Raw genomic sequence first — 14,125 nt, 5'->3', positions numbered from 1 at the left:
CTTAAGGCCATCATGGAGGATTGTGGCTGAGACTTTTCTAGAAGCTGGAGTGAAGCTGTGGAGTTACACTAACCTACATCGATGACGAATTAAATCTTGTTTACATGTGGCTTCTGCTGTTACAACAGCCCCTCAAGGTGGGTGTTAAATTGGAATGCTGGAACAGAGGGTAAGCACTGAGACATTTGATGCAAGATGTCATAACCAGATGTGCACTTAGGGACACTTTTTATTGCAGTGTGTGGGGAGTGGATTCAGTGACATATAAATGGAAGGCAGCATATTTATGTACCGTTAACCAAAAAAAGTTTTGACAACCCCTTGAAAAACAAAACACCAGACAAGATTAACTTATATTGAAAGACCAGAGTGGGCTTCCAGTAAAACTGAGACAGCAACACTGAATATTGAGATGAACAGGAAGATGACCAGGAAGTAATTTGAATTGTCCTGGAATTGTATTCCTGAGCCTTTTTAGGAGGAGCCCATTTCCTGTAAAAGCCCATCCTTATTTTGGCTTGAAGGAAAAGGATATGATCAGTATCCTCTTTGAAAAGTATGGTGAAAGGGCAGTCTCCCACTCCTTCACACTCTTTCCCTAGCTCAGCAAGAGACAGTGGGCTCCTCACAGCCTCTTCTCCTCCAGGCAGAAAATCTAGACAGTGGCTAATTCACTTACTTACCTTCAAGAAGAACCCTGGAACTTATGAAGATGATGTAAAAACTCTGGTTCTGATGCTCCTAAGAAGTAAATTGTAGAAGTTTTCCTCAATTCTCCCTTACAAGCAAGACAAACTTACTGCAGAAAAATCTTGGCAGAAAGTAGATAGAGAACATATTCTGTTGAGTCCAGATTCCCTGTGAGTGCTTCATTGAAGCCTTGTGGATTCATTATTCCTGTGGATTCATGCAAGTAATTTAGGATTGAAACTGCAGCTCTAATTTTTGTTCGTTTGTTCCACAGCTGATGGTCATTAACAAGAAGTAGTACTCGGCCAAACCATTTGTCCTTACCTTTGTCCTGTTGCCTTCAAGGACGTCCTACACATGGAAAGCATGCTTGAGAAGTAGGAATTAGCTCTGGGTGCAAGAATTATCTTCATGAAGGCCCATTTGTCCATTTTCCTATAATGCCAACTCTCTGATGCCTACTGTTGGTATTCTAAGGAAGACCAGACCCATCAGTTAAATTTCAAGACATTAATGGCCCAGAGCCCCTGCGGATCTGCTGACTTTTGTGGACAGAAGCCACTGGATAAATTTAGCCACATGCACGCTGGCCTCTACTGTAGTGAGTCAGGCTGGCCACATCAATTTCTTTTAGGTGAATTAGACTTTGACTTCCAACTTTGTGGTAGGAACATTTAATCCCCTAAATGAAAACAGTCCCTTCTGTGGCTATACATATATTCGAACCCAATGATTTCTAAGGAAATACACATTCACTGCTGAAGAATCCAAGTACTAAATTGAGTTAAAGGAAGTTGGAACCACAGCCTTGCCTTCAAATGTTGTGATGGTAAATATCCTCACAGAAGTGCCAACTCCCAGGTCCCCTGCAACAACTTCCTAGAAAACTGTAGCCCTAGAGAGATGCTGAATTCCTAGACAGGCATTCACGCTGCAGGGTGGGAGAGGAGCCTCATGGCTTTAAGGTCCATTTCTACAGTTCAGTTTCCTGACACCTACATGAAGATGCCAAACAGAAAATCTATGATTGTTCCCTTATAACTGGAGGGAATCCCAGATATGAACAGGCCTTGTAAAATGAAGCTCTGCAAGGAAGGGCTTCTGCCTATCTGCTGGGTAAGCTGAACTGGACACTAGGATCCCTATTATAATATTCAGGTGAGGGGAAAAATTAAACAAGTCACATATTCTTTAACTTGGAATAGTGTGAAATAATAATACTTTATTAAGCATCATTGCATCTGCTACCCTGTATTTCTTTAATTCCAATACATACCCCTTTTTCCCACATTCTTTATGTCCTTGAAATTGGGATGCAATTAATCATCAGAGTTTACATTTAATGTCATACTCATCTCTAGTGGAAAAAAATCACTATTAAATTGATTTTTTATCTTCCATGTGACAGGTTCAAATTAAGGAGATGTGCCACACACTTTTTACTCTAGGGTCAATTTAAAAGTAAATACAGGCAATAAACTACAAAGGATGAGTATAATGGGTTCTGTCAAGAGCATTCAGTTTTTCCTAGACAGAGGAATGTTCTCTACCCACAATCAGAATGCCTTTCTCTTATTTTTGGTACTGCTGGTTCTTCCCTCAGGAATCCCTCATATTTCCTGGTCCACTTGAGCCTTTCCTGGACTGTCACTTTTCTGTTTCAAAGTCCTTGTTATAGTTTTCAAAAACTCCTTTTTCTTTGTGACAAACAGTGACAATGCTAAAATTACATTAAGAAGAAACACACCGGCCCACGCCCTGCAGCAGCCGATCCACCCGCCCTCCTTCTCCCCTCTTTGTCCGCCGGCCTGCCACGCGGCACCCACGCCCCGCAGCAGCCGACCTGCCCGCCCTCCTTCTCCCCTCTTCCCCCTCCTGCTCCAGCAGCTCTCCAACCACCATGGTGCCCTCTTCCGACTTCACCGGCTCCTCCGCTACCAGCCACAACAGCCTTGCCACCCTCACATTTCCTCCTCCAGAACAGCTACTGGGGGAGTGGAGACAATACAGAGCAGCTCCTGGAGCCACGACGGAGATCAAAGGGACAGCATACCCCATCCTGGAACGGCTGACTGTCTGGGAGAACCAGCTCCGGTGAGAACACCGAGGGATGCGGGCTTTCCTGGGCAGGACGGCAAGCGGCCGGAGTCCCTCCCCTCCCTTCCTCCTTCCCAGGCCAGCTGGCAGAATTGGACAGGCGGTCCCATTGGGCCATGGCAGCTGGCGTCCCCACCACGCGAGGCCCCCCAGACCAACTGAAAGAGTTGGGTCGGAAATACCCAGACTGCGGAGAACGGTGACAAGGGGGTCCCTTCCAAACACGTGACTCCCCGGTCCGGCGGGCAACAGTGCACTCTCCCGGGCTGCGACAGCTGGCGCCCTTCCGCCACACTTGGCGCCCCGGGCCGACTAGGAAATTTGATCGGGCGCTCTCACGTGCTGCGGCGGCCGGCGACCCTCCCCGCGTTCGGACCCCCGGGCCGGCTAGCACTCTTCCAAGACGCTTCGGCTGCCAAACCTCCCCTACGGCAAGAGTTTTCCAGAGTTAAAGGACCCACAGCAACTTTTACTGGTGGATCCCGTAGACAAACGTGTGCCACGAGCGCCACCTACTGGGCAGGATAAGAAAAACAGAACCCAGAGATTTCACAGAAAAATCTTTCAACCTGTGGGGTCCAACACTCAGGGAAATCTGACTAAATGCCCAGACGCCAGCAGAAGATAACAGATCACGCTCAGAAAATTGAAAATATGGCCCAGTCAAAGGAACAAACCAACAGTTCAAATGAAATACAGGAGCTGAAACAACTAATGCTGAATATACGAACAGAAATGGAAAACCTCTTCAAAAACGAAATCGATAAATTGAGGGAGGACATGAAGAAGACATGGGCTGATCAAAAAGAAGAAATAGAGAAACTGAAAAAACAAATCACAGAGCTTATGGAAGTGAAGGATAAAGTAGAAAAGATGGAAAAAACAATGGATACCTACAATGATAGATTTAAAGAGACAGAAGCTACAATTAGTGATTTGGAGGATGGAACATCTGAATTCCAAAAAGAAACAGAAACTATCCGGAAAAGAATGGAAAAATTCGAACAGGGTATCAGGGAACTCAAGGACAATATGAACCGCACAAATATACGTGTTGTGTGTGTCCCAGAAGGAGAAGAGAAGGGAAAAGGAGGAGAAAAACTAATGGAAGAAATTATCAGTGAAAATTTCCCAACTCTTATGAAAGATCTAAGATTACAGATCCAAGAATTGCAGCACACCCCAAAGAGATTAGACCCAAATAGGCGTTCTCCAAGATACTTATTAGTTAGAATGTCAGAGGTCAAAGAGAAAGAGAGGATCTTGAAAGCGGTGAGGGAGAAGCAATCCATCACATACAAGGGAAACCCAATAAGACTATGTGTAGATTTCTCAGCAGAAACCATGGAAGCTAGAAGACAGTGAGATGATATATTTAAATTACTAAAAGAGAAAAACTGCCAACCAAGACTCCTATATCCAGCAAAATTGTCCTTCAAAAATGAGGGAGAAATTAAAACATTCTCAGACAAAAAGTCACTGAGAGAATTTGTGACCAAGAGACCAGCTCTGCAAGAAATACTAAAGGGAGCACTAGAGTCAGATACAAAAAGAAGAGAGCAATATGGAGAAGAGTGTAGAAAAGAAGGAAAGTCAGATATGATATATATAATACAAAAGGCAAAATGGTAGAGGAAAATATTATCCAAACAGTAATAACTCTAAATGTTAATGGACTGAATTCCCCAATCAAAAGACATAGACTGGCAGAATGGATTAAAAAACAGGATCCTTCTATATGCTGTCTACAGGAAACACATCTTAGACCCAAAGATAAATATAGGTTGAAAGTGAGAGGTTGGGAAAAGATATTTCATGCAAATAACAACCAGAAAAGAGCAGGAGTGGCTATACTAATATCCAACAAATTAGACTTCAAATGTAAAACAGTTAAAAGAGACAAAGAAGGACACTATATACTAATAAAAGGAACAATTAAACAAGAAGACATAACAATCATAAATATTTATGCACCGAACCAGAATGCCCCAAAATACGTGAGGAATACACTGCAAACACTGAAAAGGGAAATAGACACATATACCATAATAGTTGGAGACTTCAATTCACCACTCTCATCAATGGACAGAACATCTAGACAGAGGATCAATAAAGAAATAGAGAATCTGAATATTACTATAAATGAGCTAGACTTAACAGACATCTATAGGACATTACATCCCACAACAGCAGGATACACCTTTTTTTCAAGTGCTCATGGATCATTCTCAAAGATAGACCATATGCTGGGTCACAAAGCAAGTCTTAACAAATTTAAAAAGATTGAAATCATACACAACACTTTCTCGGATCATAAAGGAATGAAGCTGGGAATCAATAATAGGCAGAGTGCCAGAAAATTCACAAATACATGGAGGCTCAACAACACACTCTTAAACAACAAGTGGGTCAGAGAAGAAATTGCAAGAGAAATTAGTAAATACCTAGAGGCGAATGAAAATGAAAACACAACATATCAAAATTTATTGGACACAGCAAAGGCAGTGCTAAGAGGGAAATTTATTGCCCTAAATGCCTTTATCAGAAAAGAAGAAAAGGCAAAAATGCAGGAATTAACTGTCCACTTGGAAGAACTGGAGAAAGAACAGCAAACTAATCCCAAAGCAAGCAAAAGGAAAGAAATAACAAAGATTAGAGCAGAAATAAATGAAATTGAAAACATGAAAACAATAGAGAAAATCAATAAGACCAGAAGTTGGTTCTATGAGAAAATCAATAAGATTGATGGGCCCTTATCAAGATTGACAAAAAGAAGAAGAGAGAGGATGCAAATAAATAAGATCAGAAATGGAAGAGGAGACATAACTACTGACCTCACAGAAATAAAGGAGGTAATAACAGGATACTATGAACAACTTTACGCTAATAAATACAACAATTTAGATGAAATGGACGGGTTCCTGGAAAGACATGAACAACCAACTTTGACTCAACAAACCAATCACAAGTAAAGAGATTGAATTAGTCATTCAAAAGCTTCCTAAAAAGAAAAGTCCAGGACCAGACGGCTTCACATGTGAATTCTATCAAACATTCCAGAAAGAATTAGTACCAACTCTCCTCAAACTCTTCAAAAAAATTAAAGTGGAGGGAAAGCTACCTAATTCATTCTATGAAGCCAACATCACCCTCATACCAAAACCAGGCAAAGATATTACAAAAAAAGAAAACTACAGACCAATCTCTCTAATGAATATAGATGCAAAAATCCTCAATAAAATTCTAGCAAATCGTATCCAACAACACATTAAAAGAATTATACATCATGACCAAGTAGGATTCATCCCAGGTATGCAAGGATGGTTCAACATAAGAAAATCAATTAATGTAATACACCACATCAACAAATCAAAGCAGAAAAATCACATGATCATCTCAATTGATGCAGAGAAGGCATTCGACAAGATTCAACATCCTTTCCTGTTGAAAACACTTCAAAAGATAGGAATACAAGGGAACTTCCTTAAAATGATAGAGGGAATATATGAAAAACCCACAGCTAATATCATCCTCAATGGGGAAAAATTGAAAACTTTCCCCCTAAGATCAGGAACAAGACAAGGATGATCACTATCACCACTATTATTCAACATTGTGTTGGAAGTTCTAGCCAAAGCAATTAGACAAGAAAAAGAAATACAAGGCATCAAAATTGGAAAGGAAGAAGTAAAACTATCACTGTTTGCAGACGATATGATACTATACGTCGAAAACCCGGAAAAATCCACAACAAAACTACTAGAGCTAATAAATGAGTACAGCAAAGTAGCAGGCTACAAGATCAACATTCAAAAATCTGTAGCTTTTCTATACACTAGTAATGAACAAGCTGAGGGGGAAATCAAGAAACGAATCCCATTTACAATCGCAACTAAAAGAATAAAATACCTAGGAATAAATTTAACCAAAGAGACAAAAAACCTATATAAAGAAAACTCCAAAACCTGCTAAAAGAAATCACAGAAGACCTAAATAGATGGAAGGGCATACCGTGTTCATGAACTGGAAGACTAAATATAATTAAGATGTCAATCCTACCTAAAGTGATCTACAGATTCAATGCAATACCAATCAAAATCCCAACAACTTATTTTTCAGAAATAGAAAAACCAATAAGCAAATTTATCTGGAAGGGCAGGGTGCCCCGAATTGCTAAAAACATCTTGAGGAAAAAAAACGAAGCTGGAGGTCTCGCGATGCCGGACTTTAAGGCATATTATGAAGCCACAGTGGTCAAAACAGCATGGTATTGGCATAAAGATAGATATATCGACCAATGGAATTGAATAGAGTGCTCAGATATAGACCCTCTCATCTATGGACATTTGATCTTTGATAAGGCAGTCAAGCCAACTCACCTGGGACAGAGCAGTCTCTTCAATAAATGGTGTCTAGAGAACTGGATATCCATATGTAAAAGAATGAAAGAAGACCCGCATCTCACACCTTATACAAAAGTTAACTCAAAATGGATCAAAGATCTAAACATTAGGTCTAAGACTATAAAACAGTTAGAGGAAAATATAGGGAGATATCTTATGAATCTTACAACTGGAGGTGGTTTTATGGACCTTAAACCTAAAGCAAGAGCACTGAAGAAAGAAATAAATAAATGGGAGCTCCTCAAAATTAAACACTTTTGTGCATCAAAGAACTTCATCAAGAAAGTAGAAAGAGGGGCTTTCAGGCCAGCTGGCGAGCGCTGCCAGTCTCTAGTGGCGGCGTTCGGTGTGCGGGCCGCCTGCTGGGTGGGCTGAGGGCACTCTGAGGGAGACGGAGACGACAGGCAACCACGGCAACAGGTTTTCTACTTATAAAAGACAATGACTACTGATGAAGGTGCTAAGAACAGTGGAGGAAACCCAGCAAGAGCTGTTGCTGAACGGGGAGAGGATATTACCCCTAAAAATGACAGAGGAGTATTAAAGCTTGTCAAAAGAGTGGGGCATAGCGAGGAAACACCAATGATTGGAGACACAGTTTATGTCCACTACAATGGAAAGTTGTTGAATGGAAAGAAATTTGATTCCAGCTATGATAGGAATGAACCATTTGTCTTTGGTCTTGGCAAAGGTCAAGTCATCAAGGCATGGGACACTGGAGTGGCTACCATGAAGAAAGGCGAGGTCTGCCACTTACTTTGTAAACCAGAATATGCATATGGTTCAGCTGGCAGTGTCCCCAAAATTCCCTCAAATGCAACTCTCTTTTTTGAGGTTGAACTCCTTGATTTCAAAGGAGAGGATTTATTTGAAGATGGAGGAATTATCCGGAGAATCAAACAGAAAGGAGAGGGGTACTCAAATCCAAATGAAGGAGCAAAAGTAGAAATCCACCTCGAAGCCTACTGTGGTGGAAGGATGTTTGATTGCAGAGATGTGGTATTCATTGTTGGAGAAGGAGAAGACCACGATATTCCACTTGGAATTGACAGAGCCCTGGAGAGAATGCAATGGGAAGAACAATGTATTTTACATCTTAGACCACGATATGGTTTTGGAGAAGCAGGGAAGCCTAAATTTGGCATTGAACCTAATGCTGAGCTTACGTATGAAGTTACACTTAAGAGCTTCGAAAAGGCCAAAGAATCCTGGGAGATGGATACCAAAGAAAAATTGGAGAAGGTTGCCATTGTCAAAGAGAAGGGAACCATATACTTCAAGGGAGGCAAATATGTGCAGGCAGCGATTCAGTATGGGAAGATAGTATCCTGGTTAGAGATGGAATATGGTTTATCAGAAAAAGAATCCAAAGCTTCTGAATCATTTCTACTTGCTGCTTTTCTGAATCTGGCCATGTGCTACCTGAAGCTTCGAGAATACACCAAAGCTGTCGAGTGCTGTGATAAGGCCCTTGTGCTGGACAGCGCCAATGAGAAGGGCTTATACAGGAGGGGTGAAGCCCAGCTGCTCATGAACGAGTTTGATTCCGCCAGGGAGGACTTTGAGAAAGTGTTGGAAGTGAATCCTCAGAATAAAGCTGCAAGAATGCAGATCTCCACGTGCCAGAAAAAGGCTAGGGAGCACAACGAGAGGGACCGCAAAATATACGCCAACATGTTCAAGAAGTTTGCTGAGCAGGATGCAAAGGAAGAGGCCAGTAAAGCAACAGGCAAGAAAATTGTAGGAGTCAGTAATGAAAAAGAAACAAAAAGTCAAGCAATGGAAGAAGAAAAACCTGAAGATCACGTATGACACCACGCTTCGGAGGGAAGAGTCCTAATGAACTTGACCCCCTCCTTAATGGGCCTTCACCCAACTCAAGACTAAACAGTGTTTAATGTAAAGTTTGTTATAGTATATGTGATTCTGGAAGCAAATGGCAAAACCAGTAGCTTCCCCCCAAATCCACCATCCTGCTGCTGCCCAGTGTATTCATTGAGTGGGTGGCATGGGACCACTCCAGGTGGGACAAAACAAAGAAATGACTGTTGGTTTGGCAAGACTGAACCAACAGCTTAAGTCCAGCTCATTTCAGTTTATGTCATTTTCAATATCCAATTCAGGGTCCCTTGAGATAATCGTAACAAGTTGGGGTGTCTGTTTTGTTTCACATTTGGCAACATTTAATTGAACTTTGAAAGTACTGCAGAAAGCTGAGAAAACTGTTTAATGAATTTCTCCTTTCCTATAGTTAGGTGGGATGGAGAAAGGAAGGGACGAGTTTTGTATTTTAAATGACTGAAGTGCTACCAAATGCACTGAAGTGCATTTATAACCAACAGAATCCACAGTCGAGGGGTCTGCTATCCCTTCAGGTACAAGGTAGCAGCATAGACTTGAAAGCCAGACCCTCAGAGGCCACCTGCTTGCTGACTTTGCCTCTGTCCACACTCCCTTCTTAGAGCAGCCTCCTTGTGAGGATGGGTTTCCACCATGCCTAGCTTGTCCCTAGAGGAGGAATTCTGTCATCCCTGAAAGGCCCTTCAGCAGTGATAAAGAGCAGACAAGAGTTCCTGGATTAGCTCTCCCTATTTTGGATGAGGTTCTGCAATGCTGAAATGTGAACATAGCAATCAGAATTGTTCTTTTACCTCCTCTGTTCCTTCTAGGAAATAATATCGAGTATAGTACTGCCTCCTAGCATCGCTACTGTTCAGTTTCTTACTTCCACTCTAATCCTTGCTATTAAGAATTTAAGACTTTTAGACCTGGAGTGGATTTATTTACATCGCCATTTAGGATAGATGCAGCTTTGTCTTCTTTTTTTTTTTAAATGACTGGCTCATAAACATATATATGCTGGTTTATGGACTTCATTTACACTCCTATCATGCAAACAACTTTTGATTTTTTTTACTAATTTGCTTAATTTTTAAAAACAAAATCTGTGGAGTTGAAGAAAAAAAATTGGCTCCTTTTTGACTTTAAGAAAGGTTTTACTTACAGATTTGACATGTAATAGCTTTCTTTTCCTGTGCAGATCTAGCTTCTTTTCCAGTATGAGTTGTAAAAAACAACTGAATGTTTCAATTCTGCTTTCCATGTAGGTACATCTAGTCTAAAATCCCCAGTATTTGGGCATTAAATAGGGCAAGTCAAAATAAATATGAGCAGGTAACTGAATTTTAGGTAACTGAATTTTAGACTTTGTGGATTACATGAGAGAGACTGAGCATGGCTTTACATTCCTACAACCTAAGAATCGCTCATGGGAGTGCATTTGGCAACCCAAGAAACCATTCACTTAAACCTGGGACATCTCACTTTCCTCAATCTTAAAGTCACACTGGCAGTTATATTTTAGATTAGTTTTTGTTTTTATAGCTTTTTAGTAAAAACACTTTCACTATTAGGTTAGGATCCTCCCCCCCTTAAAAACCTAAAAATGAAGTTGTTTCTTTTTGTACCAGTTTTCTTCTCCACTGAACAAATGGAATTAAATTGTGAGTTTTTTCCTTTAATGATAACTAAAACCTTTCCCAAATTCTCATTTACTCTTTTGTCTTTTTTCATGAACTCTTTTAAAAACCCCAATCTCACATAGGAAATATGAAAAGCAAAAACTGATTTTGCTTATTTGCTTAACAGTTTAGTACTTATAGCTCTATTGTCTAGAGCATGATTCCAGTGAGGCCAAGATTAAGATTTGATCCCAAAAAAGGCCAGTTGGCTGTTTGTAGGCAACAAAAAAATTTTTCCAAAACTCAGATTATCCCACCTGTCTCCCACGTGTGTGTTGTGGGTCACGGGGAGGTGGGCAGGAGTTCGGGGTGAGGGGTGGGAATGGTTCTGAGTCAGTGCTTATGAGGCACCCACCACTGTGCAGAAGAAGAAAATCCATATTCTTGTATCAAGTTCAGTAGTCTTAAACAATTTGTATAGAAACCAGCAGATGTCTTTGAACCATCCTAAAGACTGCATATGCAGTAGTAACTCAACCATATGAAAACTTCAAAACATTTTTTGAAAAAAATTAGATGTACTTTTTGTGCCCCGTAAATAAATAAATTTTTAAAAAAAGTGAAAAAAAAAAAAAAGAAAGTAGAAAGACAGCCTACACAATGGGAGATAATATTTGGAAATGACATATCAGATAAAGGTCTAGTATCCAGAATATATAAAGAGATTGTTCAACTCAACAACAAAAAGACAGCCAACCCAATTACAAAATGGGAAAAAGACTTGAACAGACACCTCTCAGAAGAGGAAATACAAATGGCCAAAAGGCACATGAAGAGATGCTCAATGTCCCTGGCCATTAGAGAAATGCAAATCAAAACCACAATGAGATATCATCTCACACCCACCAGAATGGCCATTATCAACAAAACAGAAAATGACAAGTGCTGGAGAGGATGTGGAGAAAGAGGCACACTTGTCCACTGTTGGTGGGAATGTCAAATGGTGCAACCACTGTGGAAGGCAGTTTGGCGGTTCCTCAAAAAGCTGAATATAGAATTGCCATACGACCCAGCAATACCATTGCTAGGTATCTACTCAAAGGACTTAAGGGCAAAGACACAAACGGACATTTGCACACCAATGTTTATAGCAGCGTTTACAATTGCAAAGAGATGGAAACAGCCAAAATGTCCATCAACAGAAGAATGGCTAAATAAACTGTGGTATATACATACGATGGAATATTATGCAGCTTTAAGACAAGATAAACTTATGAAGCATGTAATAACATGGATGGACCTAGAGAATATTATGCTGAGTGAGTCCAGCCAAAAACTAAAGGACAAATACTGTATGGTCCCACTGATGTGAATGGACATTCGAGGATAAACTTGAAATATGTCATTGGTAACAGAGTCCAGCAGGAGTTAGAAACAGGGTAAGATAATGGGTAATTGGAGCTGAAGGGATACAGACTGTGCAACAGGACTAGATACAAAAACTCAAAAATGGACAGCACAATAATACCTAATTGTAAAGTAATCATATTAAAACACTGAATGAAGCTGCATCTGAGCTATAGGGTTTTTTTTGTTGTTGTTTTTTACTATTATTACTACTTTTATTTCTTTTCTCTATATTAACATTTTATACCTTTTTCTGTTGTGTTGCTAGTTCCTCTAAACCGATGCAAATGTACTAAGAAACGATGAACATGCATCTATGTGATGATGTTAAGAATTACTGAGTGCATATGTAGAATGGTATGATTTCTAAATGTTGTGTTAATTTCTTTTTTTTTTCTTTTTTTCTTTCTTTCCGTTAATAAAAAAATAAAAAATAATAAAAAAAAAGAAGAAACACACCACTTTTCAACTAATTTTTCTAGAGCTTTTCTCTTTCTTAATGCACTACAAAATGCCAGCTCCCTGTGAATAATTCTGGAATTTACCTTTTCGGTTGGATTACTTGGAGCTGAAGCCAATTGTCTAACCTGAGGGACCCTGGACTGACTTGGCTATGACCTGGCTATGGGTAATATATGTTGATGCTTTTTGATGCAAAGAGGCACTAACTGGCTGACCCCTGAGCTGAAAAGAAATTGTACGATGAGTAGGACTGTTTGTGCCACGTCACTTCCTGGGTGACATCACCAACTATCTTCATTACTGTGCTGGTTTGAAAGTATTATGTACCCCAGAGAAGCCATGTTTTAATTGTGATCCAATTTTATGGAGATAGCTATTTCTTTAAATCCTGATTCAGTGCCGTAGGTTGGAACTTTTGATTAGTTTATTTCCTCAGAGATGTGACACATCCATTTGTGGGTATGACCTTTTGATTAGATGGAGATGTGACTCCACACATTTCAGGTGAGTCTTGATTAGTTTACTGGAATCCTTTAAAATATTTTGGAGAGAAAAAAATGACAACCAAAAGAGAGAGAGTTGACACAGACGCCGACACTTGGAGAACAGACGTTTGGATGTGCTTGGAGCCTAGCAGATGTTGCCATGAGATGTTAAGCAAGCCAGGATCTGGAGAGAACCAAGGGAAGCCAAGAGATGAGAGCCAGCCCACAGGGAAGCAAAGTGAGGAACCCTCACAGGAACAGAAGCTGAAAGCAATGGGGCCCAGGAGCAAGGGACCAGCAAGGAACCAGTGTTCCTTCCCAGTTAACAGGTGTTTCAGATGCATTGGCCTTTCTTGAATTAAGGTATTTTTCTCTGAATGCCTTAGTTTGGACATTTTCACAGGCTTTTTTCAAGTGCAAAGGAATGAAATTCATGGCCATTTATTAATTCCACAAGGGTTGGAATGTCACATGCATAAGAGTTCTACAAGCATAACAGGAAAACATAGTCCTTCTAACATTAACTGGTGCCCTCTTCAGATTCCTTGATTAGCACAATATACTCAACTACCAACTGCTAGGTATATTGTCTGCTAACATCATAGCGTTCTGCTTTTCCTGAGCAGATTCCAGTGACCTGAGAGCCTCTTGGCAGGTGTATGACACCATGACCACAGTTTGAACATCCAGGAAAATAATCTATAGTGTGGGAAACTGAGCTGACTTATTACCCAAGTCCAAGCATCAGGCTTCTCTGGGAGACAGTTTTGCATTTCAAGATATAACACTTGATCTCAAAATAATATAAAGTATAACACTGCAAACTGTGTATATTGGTTCTAGTGCACAAATCAAATTAAAGAAATATAACATATTTCTTTAAAACAGAACTGGTCTCCCAAGTTACAAAAATTTAAAGGCATTTGATACCTGAAGCAATGCTTTACTACCCTAAAGCAGTAAAGATGTACTGTACCATCTCTATCAATCTCTGTTCCCCTACCTCCATTCCTTTCTCAAAATGAACTCTGGAGTACAGTAGACACTCAGTATATTAGATTAATTGAGAAATGAACACATAGAAGATGGGCTGGCAGTAACCATAGAAGTGACTGACTCA

At 40.2% G+C, this 14,125-nt stretch overlaps 1 pseudogene; it reads left to right on the top strand.

Moving 5' to 3' along the window:
- Window positions 1-7,580: 7,580 nt before the first annotated feature.
- LOC143644994 (peptidyl-prolyl cis-trans isomerase FKBP5 pseudogene) lies at window positions 7,581-10,740 on the top strand (annotated as a pseudogene).
- The last annotated feature ends 3,385 nt before the right edge of the window (window positions 10,741-14,125 follow it).

Source organism: Tamandua tetradactyla, chromosome 1, assembly GCF_023851605.1.
Source record: "Tamandua tetradactyla isolate mTamTet1 chromosome 1, mTamTet1.pri, whole genome shotgun sequence".
In the NCBI taxonomy this organism is placed as follows: domain Eukaryota; kingdom Metazoa; phylum Chordata; class Mammalia; order Pilosa; family Myrmecophagidae; genus Tamandua; species Tamandua tetradactyla.
This window is presented reverse-complemented; position numbering and strand designations above follow the sequence as displayed.